The sequence below is a fragment of the Sarcophilus harrisii genome, chromosome 2, assembly GCF_902635505.1.
Source record: "Sarcophilus harrisii chromosome 2, mSarHar1.11, whole genome shotgun sequence".
Classification (NCBI taxonomy): Eukaryota; Metazoa; Chordata; class Mammalia; order Dasyuromorphia; family Dasyuridae; genus Sarcophilus; species Sarcophilus harrisii.
Window position 1 is genome coordinate 55,114,335 of NC_045427.1, and position 16,032 is coordinate 55,130,366.

General features: G+C 39.9%; 1 protein-coding gene across 2 annotated transcripts in view; it reads left to right on the forward strand.

The window, feature by feature from the left end:
* Positions 1-16,032, forward strand: part of SMPD3 (sphingomyelin phosphodiesterase 3) — a 255,911-nt gene that overhangs the window by 97,726 nt on the left and 142,153 nt on the right. The window contains exons 1-2 of one of the 2 annotated variants that reach the window (XM_031950214.1): positions 3,227-3,381; positions 8,396-8,473. The gene's annotated coding sequence lies outside the window, so the exon portion shown is untranslated. Of the gene's footprint in view, positions 1-3,226; positions 3,382-8,395; positions 8,474-16,032 lie in introns of those variants that run through there. The other variant, XM_003758442.3, reaches the window with a different exon arrangement.

Below are 16,032 nucleotides of genomic sequence, written 5' to 3' on the forward strand. Positions count from 1 at the left end.
CTGCCTCTCTTTCTTTCTGTCTCTGTCTCTGTCTATTTCTCTTTCTCTCCCCTCTCTCTGTCTCTGTCTGCCTCTTTCTTTCTGTGTGTCTCTCTCTTTTCCTCCCTTCCTCCTTCCCCATTCCCTCCTTCCTTCATCTTTCCCCTCACTTTCTCACTAACTCATACTCATTTGGGCTCTCTCCCAGAACAAAACACATCTATCCCTCCTCTCTCCAGCAACTCTCTGCCCTTTTTCTCTTATGCTCTTTTTATCTCTATGGTCTCTCTGTCTCTCTCTGTGTTTCTCTCTCTTTCTCTGTCTCTGTTTCTTTTTCTCTTTCTGTCTCTCTGTCTCTCTCTGTGTGTCTCTCTCAGTGTGTCTCTCTTTCAGACTCTATTACTCATCATTTCCTCATCAGGTTGAATATATCATCTTATTGAGTCTCTGGACTTGTTGTCTAAACCCTTGCATAATGCAAATTATCTTGGTTTTCTGCCTTGCCTGATCCATGTTTGGCAGCAGAGAGGGTGTTGGGAGAGAGGAAAATACTCATTCCTCAAAGGATTTTAATTAAAAAAAAAAAACCAATCCCAAGATGCTCAGCCCAATCAGGGAGTCGCCTGCTCACAAGAAGGGACAGACTGGCACCATCATTACTGTACTGTTTTTGCCAGAATCTCAGTAAGCCCCAAAGGCAAACTAACAACTGAAAAATGCAAGTGGCCTTTAAATCAATATTGCTGTTAATGATGACCACTAATGTTAGTAGTTAACTTTTATGCTATTTGGCCCCTTCTGAGTCAGAATATCATTGTCTAGTTATGCTGACAGGGCTAAATTCACCTAATGAGGTGATAATCACTAACTTAACACTCTTCCCTTCAGATTTTGGGTAGCTCTTAAGCTTCAGAATCTGGGGCTTGGCCTTAGCCGGGAGACTCCTGGCAGAACCATGGGTACAGATGTTTGCAGACTTGCTTTCTTATATTTTCTTTAAGTTCAGAGTTTGACTTTTATACTGATCCACTAAGACATTACAATAGAATAGAACAGAATAGTCAATAAACATTTGTTAAGCACCTACTATGTGCCCTGCAGTACATTGACTACAATAGAACATAAAATATCCTATATAAGTGCTATTCAAATATAGAAAAGATAAATAGTCCCTACTCTCAAAGAATTTCCCATCAAACTAATGGGGAAAGACAACACAAAAGGAACCTGAAAGGAAATGGGAGGCAAGGGAGAGGGGGAAAGACAAGTGAGAAACGTGGTAAAGTACAAAGTTTGTACAAGCCATTGGAAAATAGAATAGAATAAAATGAAAGCAAAGGATGGAACTTTTAGAGCTCAGCAAAATCTTCAGTCTCCTCATTCTACATATGGGGAAATTGAGGCCCAGATAGGCCCAGTGACACACGGATCACACAGCTAGCTAATTACAAAGCTATAACCAGAAACCCAGTCTTCTGACTTCCAGCTCAGGAATATTAGCATTTTTTGTCCCATTTGTGGGACCATTTCCCATTTTCACTATTTATCAAAACTGTTTCTTGTTTCCAGGGCATAGTTCATCTCCCCATTCAACAAAACAATTCAACAAATCTTGATTTAGTAGTTTGCTGTTGTTGTTTGGTGAGTTTTTTTTTTTGTCATATTTGACTATTTGTGACTTCATTTGGGGATTTTTTGGCAAAGAGTGGTTTGTTGTGTCCTTCTCCAGTTCATTTTACAGATGAGGAAACTGATACAAACTTGGTAAAGTGGCTTGTCTAGAATCACATAGCTAGTAAGTATTACTCTAAATAAAACACTCTGATAAAAAATGAGGAGAGGAAATAAAACAGTAACTAAATTGGTGGGGGAGAAGAGGCAGGGTGTCTCTGACCTCCAGAAACTTTTCTCAGACTTGTAGTGGAGCCAAGACATGATAAGAAATAAATCTAATACTAGCTAGAACAGAATATGTAGGTAAAGATAGTACAAACTTAAGAGGGAAAGACAGAGAGACAGAGAAAAAGAGATGGAGAGAGAAACAGAGACAGAAACAGGATCAGAGGGAGAGGAAAAGAGAAGAGAGAGAGGGGAGGGGGGAAGAGGGAAAGAGAAGGGGGAGAGAGGGAGGGAGGAAGAGGGAAAGAGAAGAGGGAGAGGGGAGGGAGGAAGAGGGAAAGAAGAGGGAAAAAGGGAGGAAGGAAGAGAGGGAGGAAGAGGAAGAGGAAAAAGGGGAGATGAGGGATTAGAGAGAGATAATATTGTTTCTATTTCAACACTTCAAAAAACATACTTTTTATAGAGAGCTTTAAAGCTTGCCAAATTTTTTTTTCTCTCAAAAGCCCTATGAAGCAATATTCTCATCCCCATTTTACAGATACAGAGATGGAGGCTCAGAAAAATTTGGTGGCTTGGCCAAATTAATAAATCACAGAATCAGAACTAGAACTCAGATATTCTGACAACAAATAAGTATTCTTCATTTCCAGCCCAAAGAAAATGTAGGAATAGAGTCAAATACTCCTTTTGGTTTATTAGTAGGATCCAGCACTATAGTTGGATTGAATTGAACTGGCAAGAATTGACTTAAATGAGCAGATTCCCTACTACACACACACACACACACACACACACACACACACACACACACACACACACCTTGGACAGGCAGTATGATATGATGTAAGAAACTTCAGGGAGGAATAAAGAGCTAGCTGTGTGACTTTGAGAAGATCACCTAACATTTCTGTGCTGCAGTTTTTCCATTTATGTATGGCAGATATTATTCCTCAGAACCCCAAATACTCAAAATGAATAAATACCTCTCCTAACAACTTTCATTTTATAATATGGAAACTGAAGCACAGAAGGGTTAATCGGCAAATCGGTTCTTATTATGAGGATAAGATGAGGTCATGAATCTGAAAGTGCCTTGAAAAAGTTCCAAGCTCCGTTCCCATGTCAGGTATTATTTGGAGTTCCCCAATGAGTAATTGGTGCATTTGGGGGGAGGGGAAGGGTTAAGCTTAGGTGGAGACCTTGGCAAAATTAGCCGGAGTATTTTATTCCCTGGGATGCTATATATAATGTTGCTAACATTTGCATAAGGCTTCTCAGTGGAACGTGTTCAAGGAGCTCGGCAAATTCAGTGAGAACGAATCGGCTCTGAGATCCTGGACCACTGTTAGCTTTTGAGACACTGCCCTCTTGTGCTCTGTAAATGGCCAACTGTGTAGTTGTCTCCCTGCGGGAATCACGCAACATCTCAACCATGAGTGACAGCCTCTGCCAACTTAAATCTGCTATTTAAGCAAGTGCCTCCCTATCTCTACTGCTCTGTTACCCGAAGAGAAGAGTAACGGGGAGACCGGTGGATTCCAACTTCTTCTCTAAAGACAGCAGGTTCTTATTTCTGAGAGTTTTCTATCTGGGGGAGGAAGAGGGATGATGTGGATGAGTTTAAATGGAGTGGGAACAGACTAAGAACTGCCTGAGATTCTATTCAGATGTGTTTGGCTGACAAATGGATTGTCTGATTAACTCTCTCTTTTTAAAAATTTCTAATCCATGGCTAGTGGAATTATGCTGCTGTTGTTATTGTTTCTGTTTTAAGAAAGCTTATAGCATAGGAGAAGATACCTTTCCAAACAAGTTTTTGCTGTTTAAAAAATGATATTGGAGTTTCCTGAAATGTTAAGGTTTGAGGCATTCCAGAGTATATTCCATTCAATTTATTCCTACTTACAACTAAAATGTTTTTTTTTCCTATTCGTTTAACTCTGTTTTGCACAAAGATACAATTTTATTTTTAAGATACAATTGGGGAATTGAGAATTGGAGGCTGTGAGATTGTTACTGTTTAGAGCCAATTATTCGATGATATTGTTTGTGAAGATGCTGTATTTGGCAATATTGTTTAGTCAGTTTCTCATGATTAACCGGTCCTACCGAAGAGTCTTCATTCCCTCCATGACTTGGAAAGAAATGGCAATATATTACTAGTGGTGCCGGCCTTTAGAATCTCAGCTGAGTCCAGTGCCTGGTTCCATCTCTCATCCTCTACCCTGGACTCCCCACAGCATGTGCCTGACTTAGACATCTAAGTGCACAATTAGGAAATCCCAGCTCAGTTGGCTTATGGGAGGGTGGAGATCAGGGCTGACCACTGGGTACAGTCAACAGAGCGCTGAACTTGGACACAAGCAGTCCCAGGTTCAAATGTTATTTCACACACTACTGTATGAATGACTTTAAGAAAATAATGTAATCTCTCTGTGCCTCAATCCCTGATCTGTAAAATGAGAGTCATGATAGATGATTTCTGAGGTCCCTGCCAGCTCTCTAGCAAAGCTCACCAGATCCTGGATCTTCCAACCAAATAGGTTATGCTGACACTCCTACAGTCATCCAGGGTGGATGCTCTCACAACAGCCAGACCATCACAACTCCGGGTGCCTGACCTGGCATAAAGACTGGGCAGTAGCTGGTGATAGGCAAGATTTCTGACACTCTGGGGAAAATATCAGGATTTGACAATTTCTAGCCACATAAAGCTCGGTTCAAATGCTGTTAGTAGATTATAAATAATACCTACAATAACTCATCCTTGTAGCCGTAGATGTGTCACAGGTGTGGAAGGGGAGCAGGGCCAGGGAGTGAGGAGAGCCCGTTATAGATGACTGGTAGTGTCCACCAGCAGCCTGACCCCTGATCCTTCTGGCTCGTCACTGCAGCATCCTGACCTCTGACTTCTTCTGCTTCATGACACACAAATGACATTTTTTTGAAAGTATTTTGTCTTTTGAAATAGAACTATCAGGACAGTTCTCACTGCCTGAAATTACTTCCACCCACCTTTATCATTTTTTTTCACCTCTATACATCATTTGTACCTAGAAGAGGTACATCAGTGACTCTGAGGATTTTCTTGACAGAGGTGTTGGAGTAGTTTGCTATTTCCTTCTCCAGCTCATTTTACAGAATAGGAAACAGAGGCAAACAAGGTAAAGTGACCTGTCCAGGGTCACACCGTTAGTGTCTGAGTTCCAGTTTGAACTCCAGACCCAGTACTCTATCCACTGAGCCACCCAACTACTCTAGTGATATAGTGAATAAAGAGCTCACCTATAAGGCCCTGAGCAAGTCACTCTACTTCAGTGCCCTTCGCAGCTCCAAGTTTCTGAGAAGTTGACTACTTACATTCATGGTAGCTCTCTGCTAGGTTTCCTCCTACTTGTCTGCCCATTCCTCACTTAAGCACAGCATCCTCCAAGGCTCTGTTCCTCTACACTGTTTCACTTGATGATCTCCCCATCTCCCATGGATTCCACTATCATCTCAGCCGATTCCCAGATCCATACATGCAGCCTTCCCCTCTCTTCCCCAGTCTTACATTTCCAACTAACTTTTAGACATTTTGGTTTCTTTTTTGGAGGCAATTGGGGTTAAATGACTTGCCCAGGGTCACACAGCTAGAAAATGTTTAGTGTTCAAGGTCACATTTGAACTCAGGTTCTCCTGCCCCCAGGCCAGTGCTCTACCCACTGCACCATCTAGCTGCCTCTTGACTTTTGGACATTTTGAGCAGGAAATCTTGCAGACATTAAGCCCAACATATTTAGAACTGAAGTCATTATTACTGCCACCACCCTGCTGAATTGCTTCCTCATTTACCTATCAAGGATGCCCCCACCCACTTAATCACCTGGACTCTCAACTCCTTGCTCTCACCTTCACTCCCCTTAGCCAATCAGTCACCAAATCCTCTTGTCTCTATTTTTCTATCATCTCTTACATTCACTCCCTTGTCCCTCTGACACTGCTACAACTCTGGTGCAACCCTTTCATCACCTCAAGCTTAGACTATTACAACAGCCCAGGGGTGGATCTCCCTGCCTCAAGCTTCTCCCCACTCCAATCCATCATCGACCCTATGATCCCATTGATCTTCCTAAAGCCCAAGCCTGACCATACAAACAGTGCTCCCATTGTCCCGGCAAGGTCATGTTATCACTCCTATGTGATGATCAGGTCTCAGTGGACTTTAGTAAAGGTCCATATCAGAGAATCTGGGGAAATCTATAATAAAATTTTACATCACAGAATACTTAAGGAAGCATAACCTATTAGTGAAAAGGCAACCTTGGAAAGCATGCCAACTAATCTGTAAAAGATTTCCAAAGAGATTAATTGAGCATGTGAACAAGAAGAGACAAGTGGACTGAATTTATATTTTTTCAATTTTTTTTTTACTAGATACTATATTAAAACTCATTTTGTAAACAGTTACCTTTTGGGTTAAGATAAATAAAAGATCTGAATACAGGAAATGAAGCTCTGGATGAATGGACCAGTTATTGTTGTCTCTGCTAAAGAGAATGTGTGAGTAGGGCCAGAGAGACCAAGAAAATGCAGGACACTGCCAGGGGAAATCTGAGAAATAACAAGAAATTCTCACTTCTGCCTATATATTGACTCATTTTTTTTATATCAACCTTTACTGTTGTTCAGTCATGTCTGGCTCTTCATGATCCCATGAATCAAAGCTTGCCAATACTGTCCATGGGGTTTTCTTGCCAAAGATAGTAGAGTAGTTTGTTATGTCTCTTTCTAGCGGTTTTAGATAAATACAGGCTTGCCCAGCCTCATAACAGCTAGTAAGTGTCTAAGTGGATTTGAACTCAGATCTTCCTAATTCCAATCCATGCACTGTCCATGACTGAACTATACATAGGAGCGATTCCATATTATCTCTAGATAAGCAATCGGTTGAACACTGATTTGCACTCCTATCCCATGATACAATGGGTTTGCCTAGACTGAATTAATGGAATTAATGCACGATGAAATTGTTCAGCAATAACTTTTCATGGAATATACCTATAACTGATTTGGTAGGCAGTGAGAGGTCTACTAAGAGAGTAAGATAGTCAGAACAAATGCTCCACAGATCCCTCATCTCTGCCTCCAGCGTCAAGTCTCAGAAATCATACTACCTGCTAAATCTTCTCCCTCTCAGCTTACCTTCCCTCTACCCTTTCTATAACTTGTATAGACCTAGTTATTTATACTCACCTTCCCCACTCAAATATAAGGTCCTTGAGGATGGAGACTGGTTTTGACTTTTATGTGTGTTCTTTGTTGTCCCCATTGCGGTTAGCAAATGTGCCTGACACACAGTAGGTGTGTAATGAATTTTTGTTGACTGACATTGAATGTATGAGAAAGTTCATCCTAGTAGAAAACATGGTAGGGATAGAAGTAGTTGTTTAGTCGTTTCTGACCCCACTTGGGGCTTTCTTGGCAGAGAAGGGTAGTTTGCCATTTCCTTCTCCAGATGAGGAAACTGAAGCAAAAAGAGATAGGTAACTTGTCCAAGGTCACACAGCTAATAAGTGTCTAGGGCTGGATCTGAACTCACAAAGATGAGTGCTCACTTCAGTAGCTGCCCAAAAGAGAAAAGGGAGATCAACTTAAAATACTTGGCTGGTTGGTACTAAGGAGATGATGTACTGAATCATGGCCACAAAAATGGAGAGAAAGGTTGGAACTTTAGAGAAACTATAGAAGAATTATAGCAGGATTTGGTGACATATGTAGGATTTAGAATGGGAAGAGCCTTTAAAAAAAATCCAGTTCAGCCTTCTTGTTTTGTTCTTTAAATGAGGTTCTTTAAACCCTGAGAGAGGTTAAGTGGCCACTGGGAGTTAGAGGCAGAGACAGGATTTTGTTTATCGTCAAAGATCCGAGATTTAGAGCTGAGGATGACCTCAGAGGTCAGGTAGTCCAACCCTCCTCCTTTCCAAATAAGGAAGCTGATGTCCCAGAGGTTTTAGTGCCATGCCCAGGAGAGAGAGCAGGAGCTCCGGCTTCAGCCCCAGATTCCTGGTTTGCTCTTATCATGAGCTCATTCATTCCCAAGGAATCAGCTCCTCCTGAGGCATTCTTTCTGGCTTTCCATTCCCTCATTCATATCGTCTCTTATGGATCCTGCTGAGGCCTTCAAGATTCTGTCACTAAGAATAACAAACAAACATCTATAAAGGAGATGAAAGTTGGCAAAAATATATATATATATATTCACAAGATTTTAGTAGCTTAAAATTGGAGTAAGACTTTTGGGTCACCTCATATATATAGTGTGATCTCATTTGAGCCTCACAATACTTGTGAGGTACAGCATTTTATAAGTGGGGAAATAGGCTTCCAAAGGTTATGTGAACTAATAACTAATCAGATGCAAGATTCAGAAGTTCCCCAGCTCTCCCTGCTTCTTCCTCCCTGCCTATCAATCTATTTATGTAATCAATCAAATTCCTCACATATGGACAGCAGAGAAAGTTGGAAGCCTTTATGCTAAATGATATTGTATCTTTGTTTTCACAAGTAATTTTGTATAATTTTTTTCTCATTTCAGATAAGGAATTACCAATAATTCTTATTCTGAAGAAAGAAAGCCTTAAAACATTGGAGCAGACAAGGAATTCTTCTTCAGGTAAGTTATCTATCCTTTAAGAACAATTCCCAGGCTCTCAAACCATAAAGAACCTAACAAAGGTATGATTGCTGTTCATTTAGTTGGGTCCTTCTTTGGCAGAAGGACCTAAGAATATCCTACTGGAAATAGCTGCACTGGGTTTATATCTATGATTGCTGCTCTCCTGATTTAACAGGGTACAAAGGGACAGACCATTTGAGAGATTGGCCTTAATAAGAACCATGAAATGGGCCCTTCCTAGAATTCCTAGCTTCATTTTTATGATATTAAGTAAGCATAATACCTGTTCAGCTCTTCTTATGACCTCAATTATTCCCAGGTAATCTGTGCCTCTTAAAGAATGAGGGCTTACATTCATCTCTTTAGCCATATGAGAGGCACATGGGTCTAGTAGAAAGAGCCCTTAGTTTGCCATCAAAGAAGCTTGGTGACCTCGGGTGATCTTGCCAACTCATTTTCCTTCTCTGACCTCAAGTATCCTCATCGGAAAAATGAATGTTGGACAAGAATGATTTTTAAGTCCTCTCCAGCTCTAAATTCAGGCCCCCATCTTCTCCTTCTTCTTCTTCTTCTGATCTACTATTTTGCAAAGAAGCAAAAGTTCTAAACATGTCCAAGATAGGGAAACATAATAACATCTATTCTTCATCTAAACATTCATGCCTACTTAAATTATTGAGCTATTTCAGGATTTCATAAAGAAAATTCAAAATCTGCTACATTTTCTATTCTGGTTTAATTTTGAAAAGGTGAAAAATTAAGTCTTTTTGACAGTAATGGCAGCATTTTAAAATTGTCATTTAGCTCACGGTAAGATTTAGAGCTGTGATTTCATTGACGTAGGAGACTCGCCATATTGATGCAGGTTAGAACCTTCTCTGAAATTTCTAGTTTAGAGTGGTGATGGCAAACAAAGGATTGATTAAGGAATCAGATCAAAATGTAATTGGAAAATATTTAACAAAATAAAAATATAGCAGGACATAGATAATGTTAATATGTGGTTTTCCAAGTCAATATTGGAGCCCATTAGGATTCTTCTGTACAAATAAATGGCCCTCATTTCTATTTGAGTTAGATAATTCCCTGAACCAGTGGGATCAGATTCAAATAGAAAAGCAGGGGCCACTCCTGTGGGCTCCATATTGACTTAGAAAAGCACATGTAAACATTATCTATGTTCTGTTATATTTTTATTTTGTTAAATATGTTCCAATTACACTTTAATCCAATTCAATCCATCCTGGAGTATTGCTGGTGTGTCTTGATACTTCTGCTCTAGAGCAATGAGTAGTTGTGTGACTTGGTTTACCATCATAAGAAGGACTTAAACTCAGTCTTCTTGGCCCTAAGACCAACTGCCTATCCAATACACTGTGAAGTCTCTCTGCTATTAAGGTTAGTTTGAGTGAACTAATGTATAGGAGAAAAAAAGATGTATTGAGCATGGGATGAGCCAGCAGGTTCCACTGGTGACCTCTCAACTGTATGAAAAAGCAAAGAATGATCCCAGCAAGCAGGGTGGAGCCCTTCTGGTGGCCTAAAGACTTTAAATGTCAGTCAGATGGGCAGATACAAATATAATGGTGTATTGGACAAGATTCCTAGGATTTGGATAATTATTAAATTTTCAGTGTGAGCATTTATACTGGGAAAAGTAGCAAAACTTTTAATTTGTTGTTTTATTGATTGTCTAGATTTAAAAAAAGTAATAGATAAAATGTGAATAATGAAAATTAAACTTCAAAGTATGGGTACATGGGTACATTCCCCCCCACCCCGAAAGAGTCAGTTGTTAAACATTTACTAGCACCCACTCCCTCATGAATAATATTATCAGAGAAAATGCTCGCGTTAATGAGATCATAGATCCATTTGATCAAAGAACAACTTAATAATTCAGAACTCTGAAGAATTTTAATCAGTCAATAAACATGTACTAAACATCTACTGGACACTGTGCTAAACGCTGGGAATACAAAGAAAGGCAAAAGTTCCTACCTTTAAGGAACTCACAGTCTAATGATGCAAGCAACATGAAAAACAGCTATGTACAAACAAGAAATCTATGGGGTAAACTGGAAATAACCAATAGAGGAAGCACTTTAGCAGGTCTGAAATGTTATACAACAACAATTGCTTTCCAAGATGGTCTACCTGGGCTTCAGTCATATGCAGAGACACAAGAGTTCTGTTGGGACCATTGACATGGATTCCATTCATCCTTATCTGAGTTTGTAAGCAAGGGCTGTAACATGGCCTGTAGCCGTTCCAAGACATTCCACATTTGTGCCTGCTCAATGGATTGTTGCATTTTAGAGCAAGAAGAGAACTCAGAAATCTAGGCCAATCTCCTAATTCTGCAGATGAAAAAAGAGATTCAGAGAGGCTTGAGCTGAAGCCATCAGGAAAGCATCCTGCCTCCTCAGATCCTCCCAAACTGAGAGCCTCCTACTGTGCTACCCCAGTGCTAGTGTCCTCACTCCTTGCTTCCCCTCCCTGACTCTGAAGTTATCTGTCTTTATTCTTTGTTTAATTTTATTGTTTTCTTCCATAGAATCCTTGAGGGCAGGGACCGTTTGATTTTTGTCCCCAGTACCTGACTAAATTGTTGGGATTTAATAAGTACTTTTTAAGAAGTATATGTGAAGTAGCAGATAATCAGCCCTGGAGTCAGGAAATCTGACTTCCAATTCTGCTTCTGATACATACTGGCTATGTGACCCTAGCAAGAAATAGAATATCTCAAGAGATATGGCTAAGTCGCTAAGGTCAAGATGGAAAGCAGGTGCAGATCCACATTAAGACCCATGATTTCCAGATCCAAGGAAAGCATAGGGACAGTTTATATATATATATATATATATCGTTCATTGAATTGAATTGTGGATGACAGTTGTCAAAGATCTAGTTGGGAAAGCTTTCAAGGAGTTTATGTTCTAACAGCGATAACATGTACACAAGTTTTTGTTGTGGAGTTTTCAGTATTTTCTTGGCAGAGAGAGTGGAGTGGTCTGCCAATTTCCTTCTTCAACTCATTTTGCAGATGAGGAAACTAAGGCAAACAGGATTAAGTGATTTACCTAGGATTTCTTAGCTAGTAAGTGATTGAGGTCAAATTTGAATCTGGAAAAGGAGTCTTCCCAACTCCAGACCTAGCCCTTTATCTGTTGCACCACCTAGCTGCCCCTTACATACACAGATAAATAAATACAAGTTAGAGGAGAAGGACTAGCCACTAGATATAGTAAAGGCTTTGTTTTTGTAATTATTTTTGCTCTTCTCTTTCAGGCTTTTTATAAAGCTTTGTTCTTGCTTTCTAATTACTTTCCTGAAAATTTCTGGTTTTATTTCCACTCGAGCAGGGATTGAATTTTCTTTTGAGTATTTCCTATTACTTATTTTGATATAGCATTTTGCCTTTCCAAAACAACTGGTAGATTTTTCTTGTTGTTGTTGAGTCACGTTCAACTCTTCATGATTCCATTTGGTGTATTCATGACAAAGATACTAAAATAGTTTACCATTTCCTGCTCATTTAACTGATGAGTAAACTGAGGGAAACAGGATTAAGTGACTTGCCCAGGGTCACACAGCTAGTAAGTGTCTGAGGCTATATTTGAACTCAGGAAAATGAACCTTCTTCATTCCAGGCCTGGCCCTGTATCCCAAGTGCCACCCAGCTAGCCCAAAGAATTTTCAGCAGATGCTAACATAACATTCAGAATGGACTAGAAATAGCCCCTCCCAAGAGCTGCTTCTAAGTCCCCTCATGAGCTTTCAACTTTCACCCCTTGTCCCTTTATCCAGATGGCACAAAATCTTTTTTTAATTTCTCAGGATTAGTCCTATTCCAAAATTTTGTCCAAAAGAGATTTTGCCTTCCCATTGCTTCCTAAGAACCCTCTTTCCACGCTGTTTATTGGAGGACTAGGAACATGGAAATTATGAGGTAAGAGATGCCCCAAGTTAGCATTTAATAAGTGTTGATTGACTGATTCACAGAGCCTTTCCAGCCCTAAACGCTAAATCTGATGCTTTTACAGCCTCTAGGAAAATCTGGCTCAATACTTTTTTTTTATTGGTCAACTAAATAAATGAAATTGCTTGTTCTCTCAAAACCCCCAAATATGAAGTGCTTCTTAATAGGCAACTTATCTTTTTTTTTCTTGGTGCCTCTTTTATTTCTACTTATAACAACCATTATAATTCTTTTTTGTTAATAGCCTTTTATTTACAGGTTATATGTACGGGTAACTTTACAGCATTAACAATTGCCAAACCTCTTGTTCCAATTTTTCACCTCTTACCCCCCACCCCCTTCCCCAGATGGCAGGATGACCAGTAGATGTTAAATATATTAAAATATAAATTAGATACATAATAAGTATAAATGACCAAACCGTTATTTTGCTATATAAAAAAAATCAGACTGAAATATTGTACAATTAGCTTGTAAAGGAAATCAAAAATGCAGGTGGGCAAAAATATAGGGATTGGGAATTCAATGTAATGGTTTTTAGTCATCACCCAGAGTTCTTTCTCTGGGCGTAGCTGGTTCAGTTCATTACTGCTCCATTAGAAATGATTTGGTTGATCTCATTGCTGAGGATGGCCTGGTCCATCAGAACTGGTCATCATATAGTATTGTTGTTGAAGTATATAATGATCTCCTGGTCCTGCTCATTTCACTCAGCATCAGTTCGTGTAAGTCTCTCCAGGCCTGTCTGAAATCATCCTGTTGGTCATTTCTTACAGAACAATAATATTCCATAACATTCATATACCACAATTTATTCAGCCATTCTACAACTGATGGGCATCCACTCAGTTTCCAGTTTCTAGCCACTACAAAGAGGGCTGAATAGGCAACTTATCAACCCCAGTGAGTAAGTACTAAGTTCGAATCTCACCTCAGATACTTACTTTCTATGTGACTGAAAATTTGGTCACGTCAAAAGGTCATCTATAGCATTCCAGGCCAGTCAATGGGCCTGACTTTTGCCTCACCACTGGAATGAGGCTGATGACTTTATATAATTCTGCCTCATTTAAATCCAATTCACATGCTAGTCAAGACATTCCTCCATGATGCTATCTATCCTTTTTGAAAACAAAGGATGAACAACATGTGACATGTGTGACTGTGGGGATAATACTAGCACATCTATCTCCTAGAATAAGAAGTTCAGGAGTAGGGGAGGAGAGGGAAGACAGGTGCTGACCTCCTTGAGAAAGGATCAAGAATGAGGCAGAGGGGCAGCTAGGTGGTACAGAGGATAAACCACCAGCCCGGAAGTCAGGAGAACTTGAGTTCAAATCTGGCCTCAGATACTTAACACATCCTAGCTATGTGACCCTGGGCAAGTCACTGAACCCCAATTGCCTTGCAAAATAAATTTTTTTTTTAAAAGAACAAAGTAGGTAGGGTATGCAGATTGGCTCAATGTTCTCTGCCCTAACCTCCAAAGTTTATATTAGGTGGAATGTTTTGATTGAGTTCAAAGATAAGATATGTGAAAGCTCTTTGGAATAACTGAAGTATGGTGTGCTATACATCCCCAGCATTGTGAATAGAAAGTTGGCTTTGAAGCCACAAAAATTTGGGTCCTGCCTCTAACAAATCCTAGCTGTGTGAGTCTAGGTGACTGCCCCAGACAACTCTATAAGACCCTAACTATCATATAAAATTGATTAATAATTATGATGATTATTATAATCAGGAAATTTGCTCACTTCAATTATCTTCTGCTGGGTCAATTAGTTCAAAGTAAATAGAGTGCAAGTTTATGGGAGAAAGAACCCTGGGTTTGGAGCCAGTCAATCTGAATTCAGCTCTCAGTGGTGACAGATATCTGTGTGACTTTGGGCAAGTCCCTCCATTTCTCAGAGTATTAGTTCCCTTCCCTAAAGTTAAAAAGGTGGCATTATAATCCAGGCAGTTTCTCCTACTCCGGCAGCCAGGAGATTGAATCCCTCACCCCATTCAGCTATTTCAGAAATGACTAGTGCTTATCATAAGAGATTAAGATAGTGCAGTCTACAGGGGAATTTAAAAACTAGGCTCAATATTTTCATCCAGGTATATAGAGGAGAGGATGTGTGACATAATGGCTACAGGACTGATTTTGGAGTCAAGAAGTTCTAGGTTCAAGTCTTTTTTTTTTTTTTAATGAATGCTCCTCTTTGAATATATTTTCCATAACCAGCCAATAATTATTCATAGATATGACATGACATTGTAGTGGTAAAAAGGAGAATTTATTTAAGATAGAAAGGTAGTATTAAATTAGGAAAATATATTAACAGCAAACACTCCCAATCCCCCACAGCCCAAAATAAATCACCCCCATGCATATTTGCCAGGAGACACTGGTCTTGGTGGGACTCGGTAGACTAGACACTCATGGCAGGGAGGGTGGGAAGGGGAGCCCAACTTAGAACCAGGGAACATTATAGAAAGCCTTGCTGTTTCCCTTCAGTAAAGATAGGTTCATGCCTTTTCTTGAACATAAACTAGCTTTGTGACCATAAACAAGAGTCTTAAACTCTCTCTTGCCTAGGCATTGCTCCAAGAATATGAATTACAAATGAGCTGCCAATATTAACCAGTAGAAAGACTGGGGAAATTATAGGTCTAGACCAAAAAACAAACAAACACAAAAATCTATGTATAATTCTTTCTTCATAGGGAATGGGGTGGGGGCCAGACCTTTGATTTATCAGCTCAAGGACCTCTCAATATGGAAACTCCCTTCCCTGAAACAGAGGAGCAATAGGTAACTTATTAAAGAAAGCTGAGGAGGGTGAGAGTCTATATCACTGACAGATGGGACCATAGATTTACAGCTGGAAGAAGCTTTAGAAGTCATTAGTCCAGCTAAGACTCATTTTACAAATTGAGGAAAGTAAGACCAAGGGAAATTATGGAACTTGCCCAAATTTACAAAACTGGAATTAGAACCAAGAACTCAGACTCAAAAGTACAAGCCCTCTTCCACTGAGCTGTGATGAGTTCAGGTGGGTCTAAGTCCAAAGCCAACCTTTTAGCTATCCACTATCCCAGGGTACCTCTCTTGAGTTTTGGAACATCCTGTAAGACAACAGGCTTCTTAAAGGCAGGAGTGTCCCACATTTCCTCCACATTCCTTGTGCTGTCTGGCATAACACCATGTATATTATTATTCAGCAAATGTGCACTGACATCCACAGATGGCTTTCTACTTTAATCTGTATTCCTTCATATATTCTCCTACTCACACCTTTCTTATAGAGCAAGTTTTTACGAGCTCATCTCTGAATTTTCCATTTCTTTCCATTTATCCAAAAGAAAGCAGCACTCCTACACATTCTCTGTCTCTGTCTCTCTGTTCTCTGTCTCTGTCTCTCTCTCTGTGTGTCTCTCTCTTTCTCTTTTCCTCCCTCCCTGTCTCTCTTTCTCCCTGACTTCCTTTCTCATCCTTCTCTCTTTCTTTCCCCTCTCTCTCACTTTTCTCCCCCCTCTCTCTCTTAGCCCCCCTCTCTCTTTCTTCTTTTCTTTCTCCATATAGAGAGGA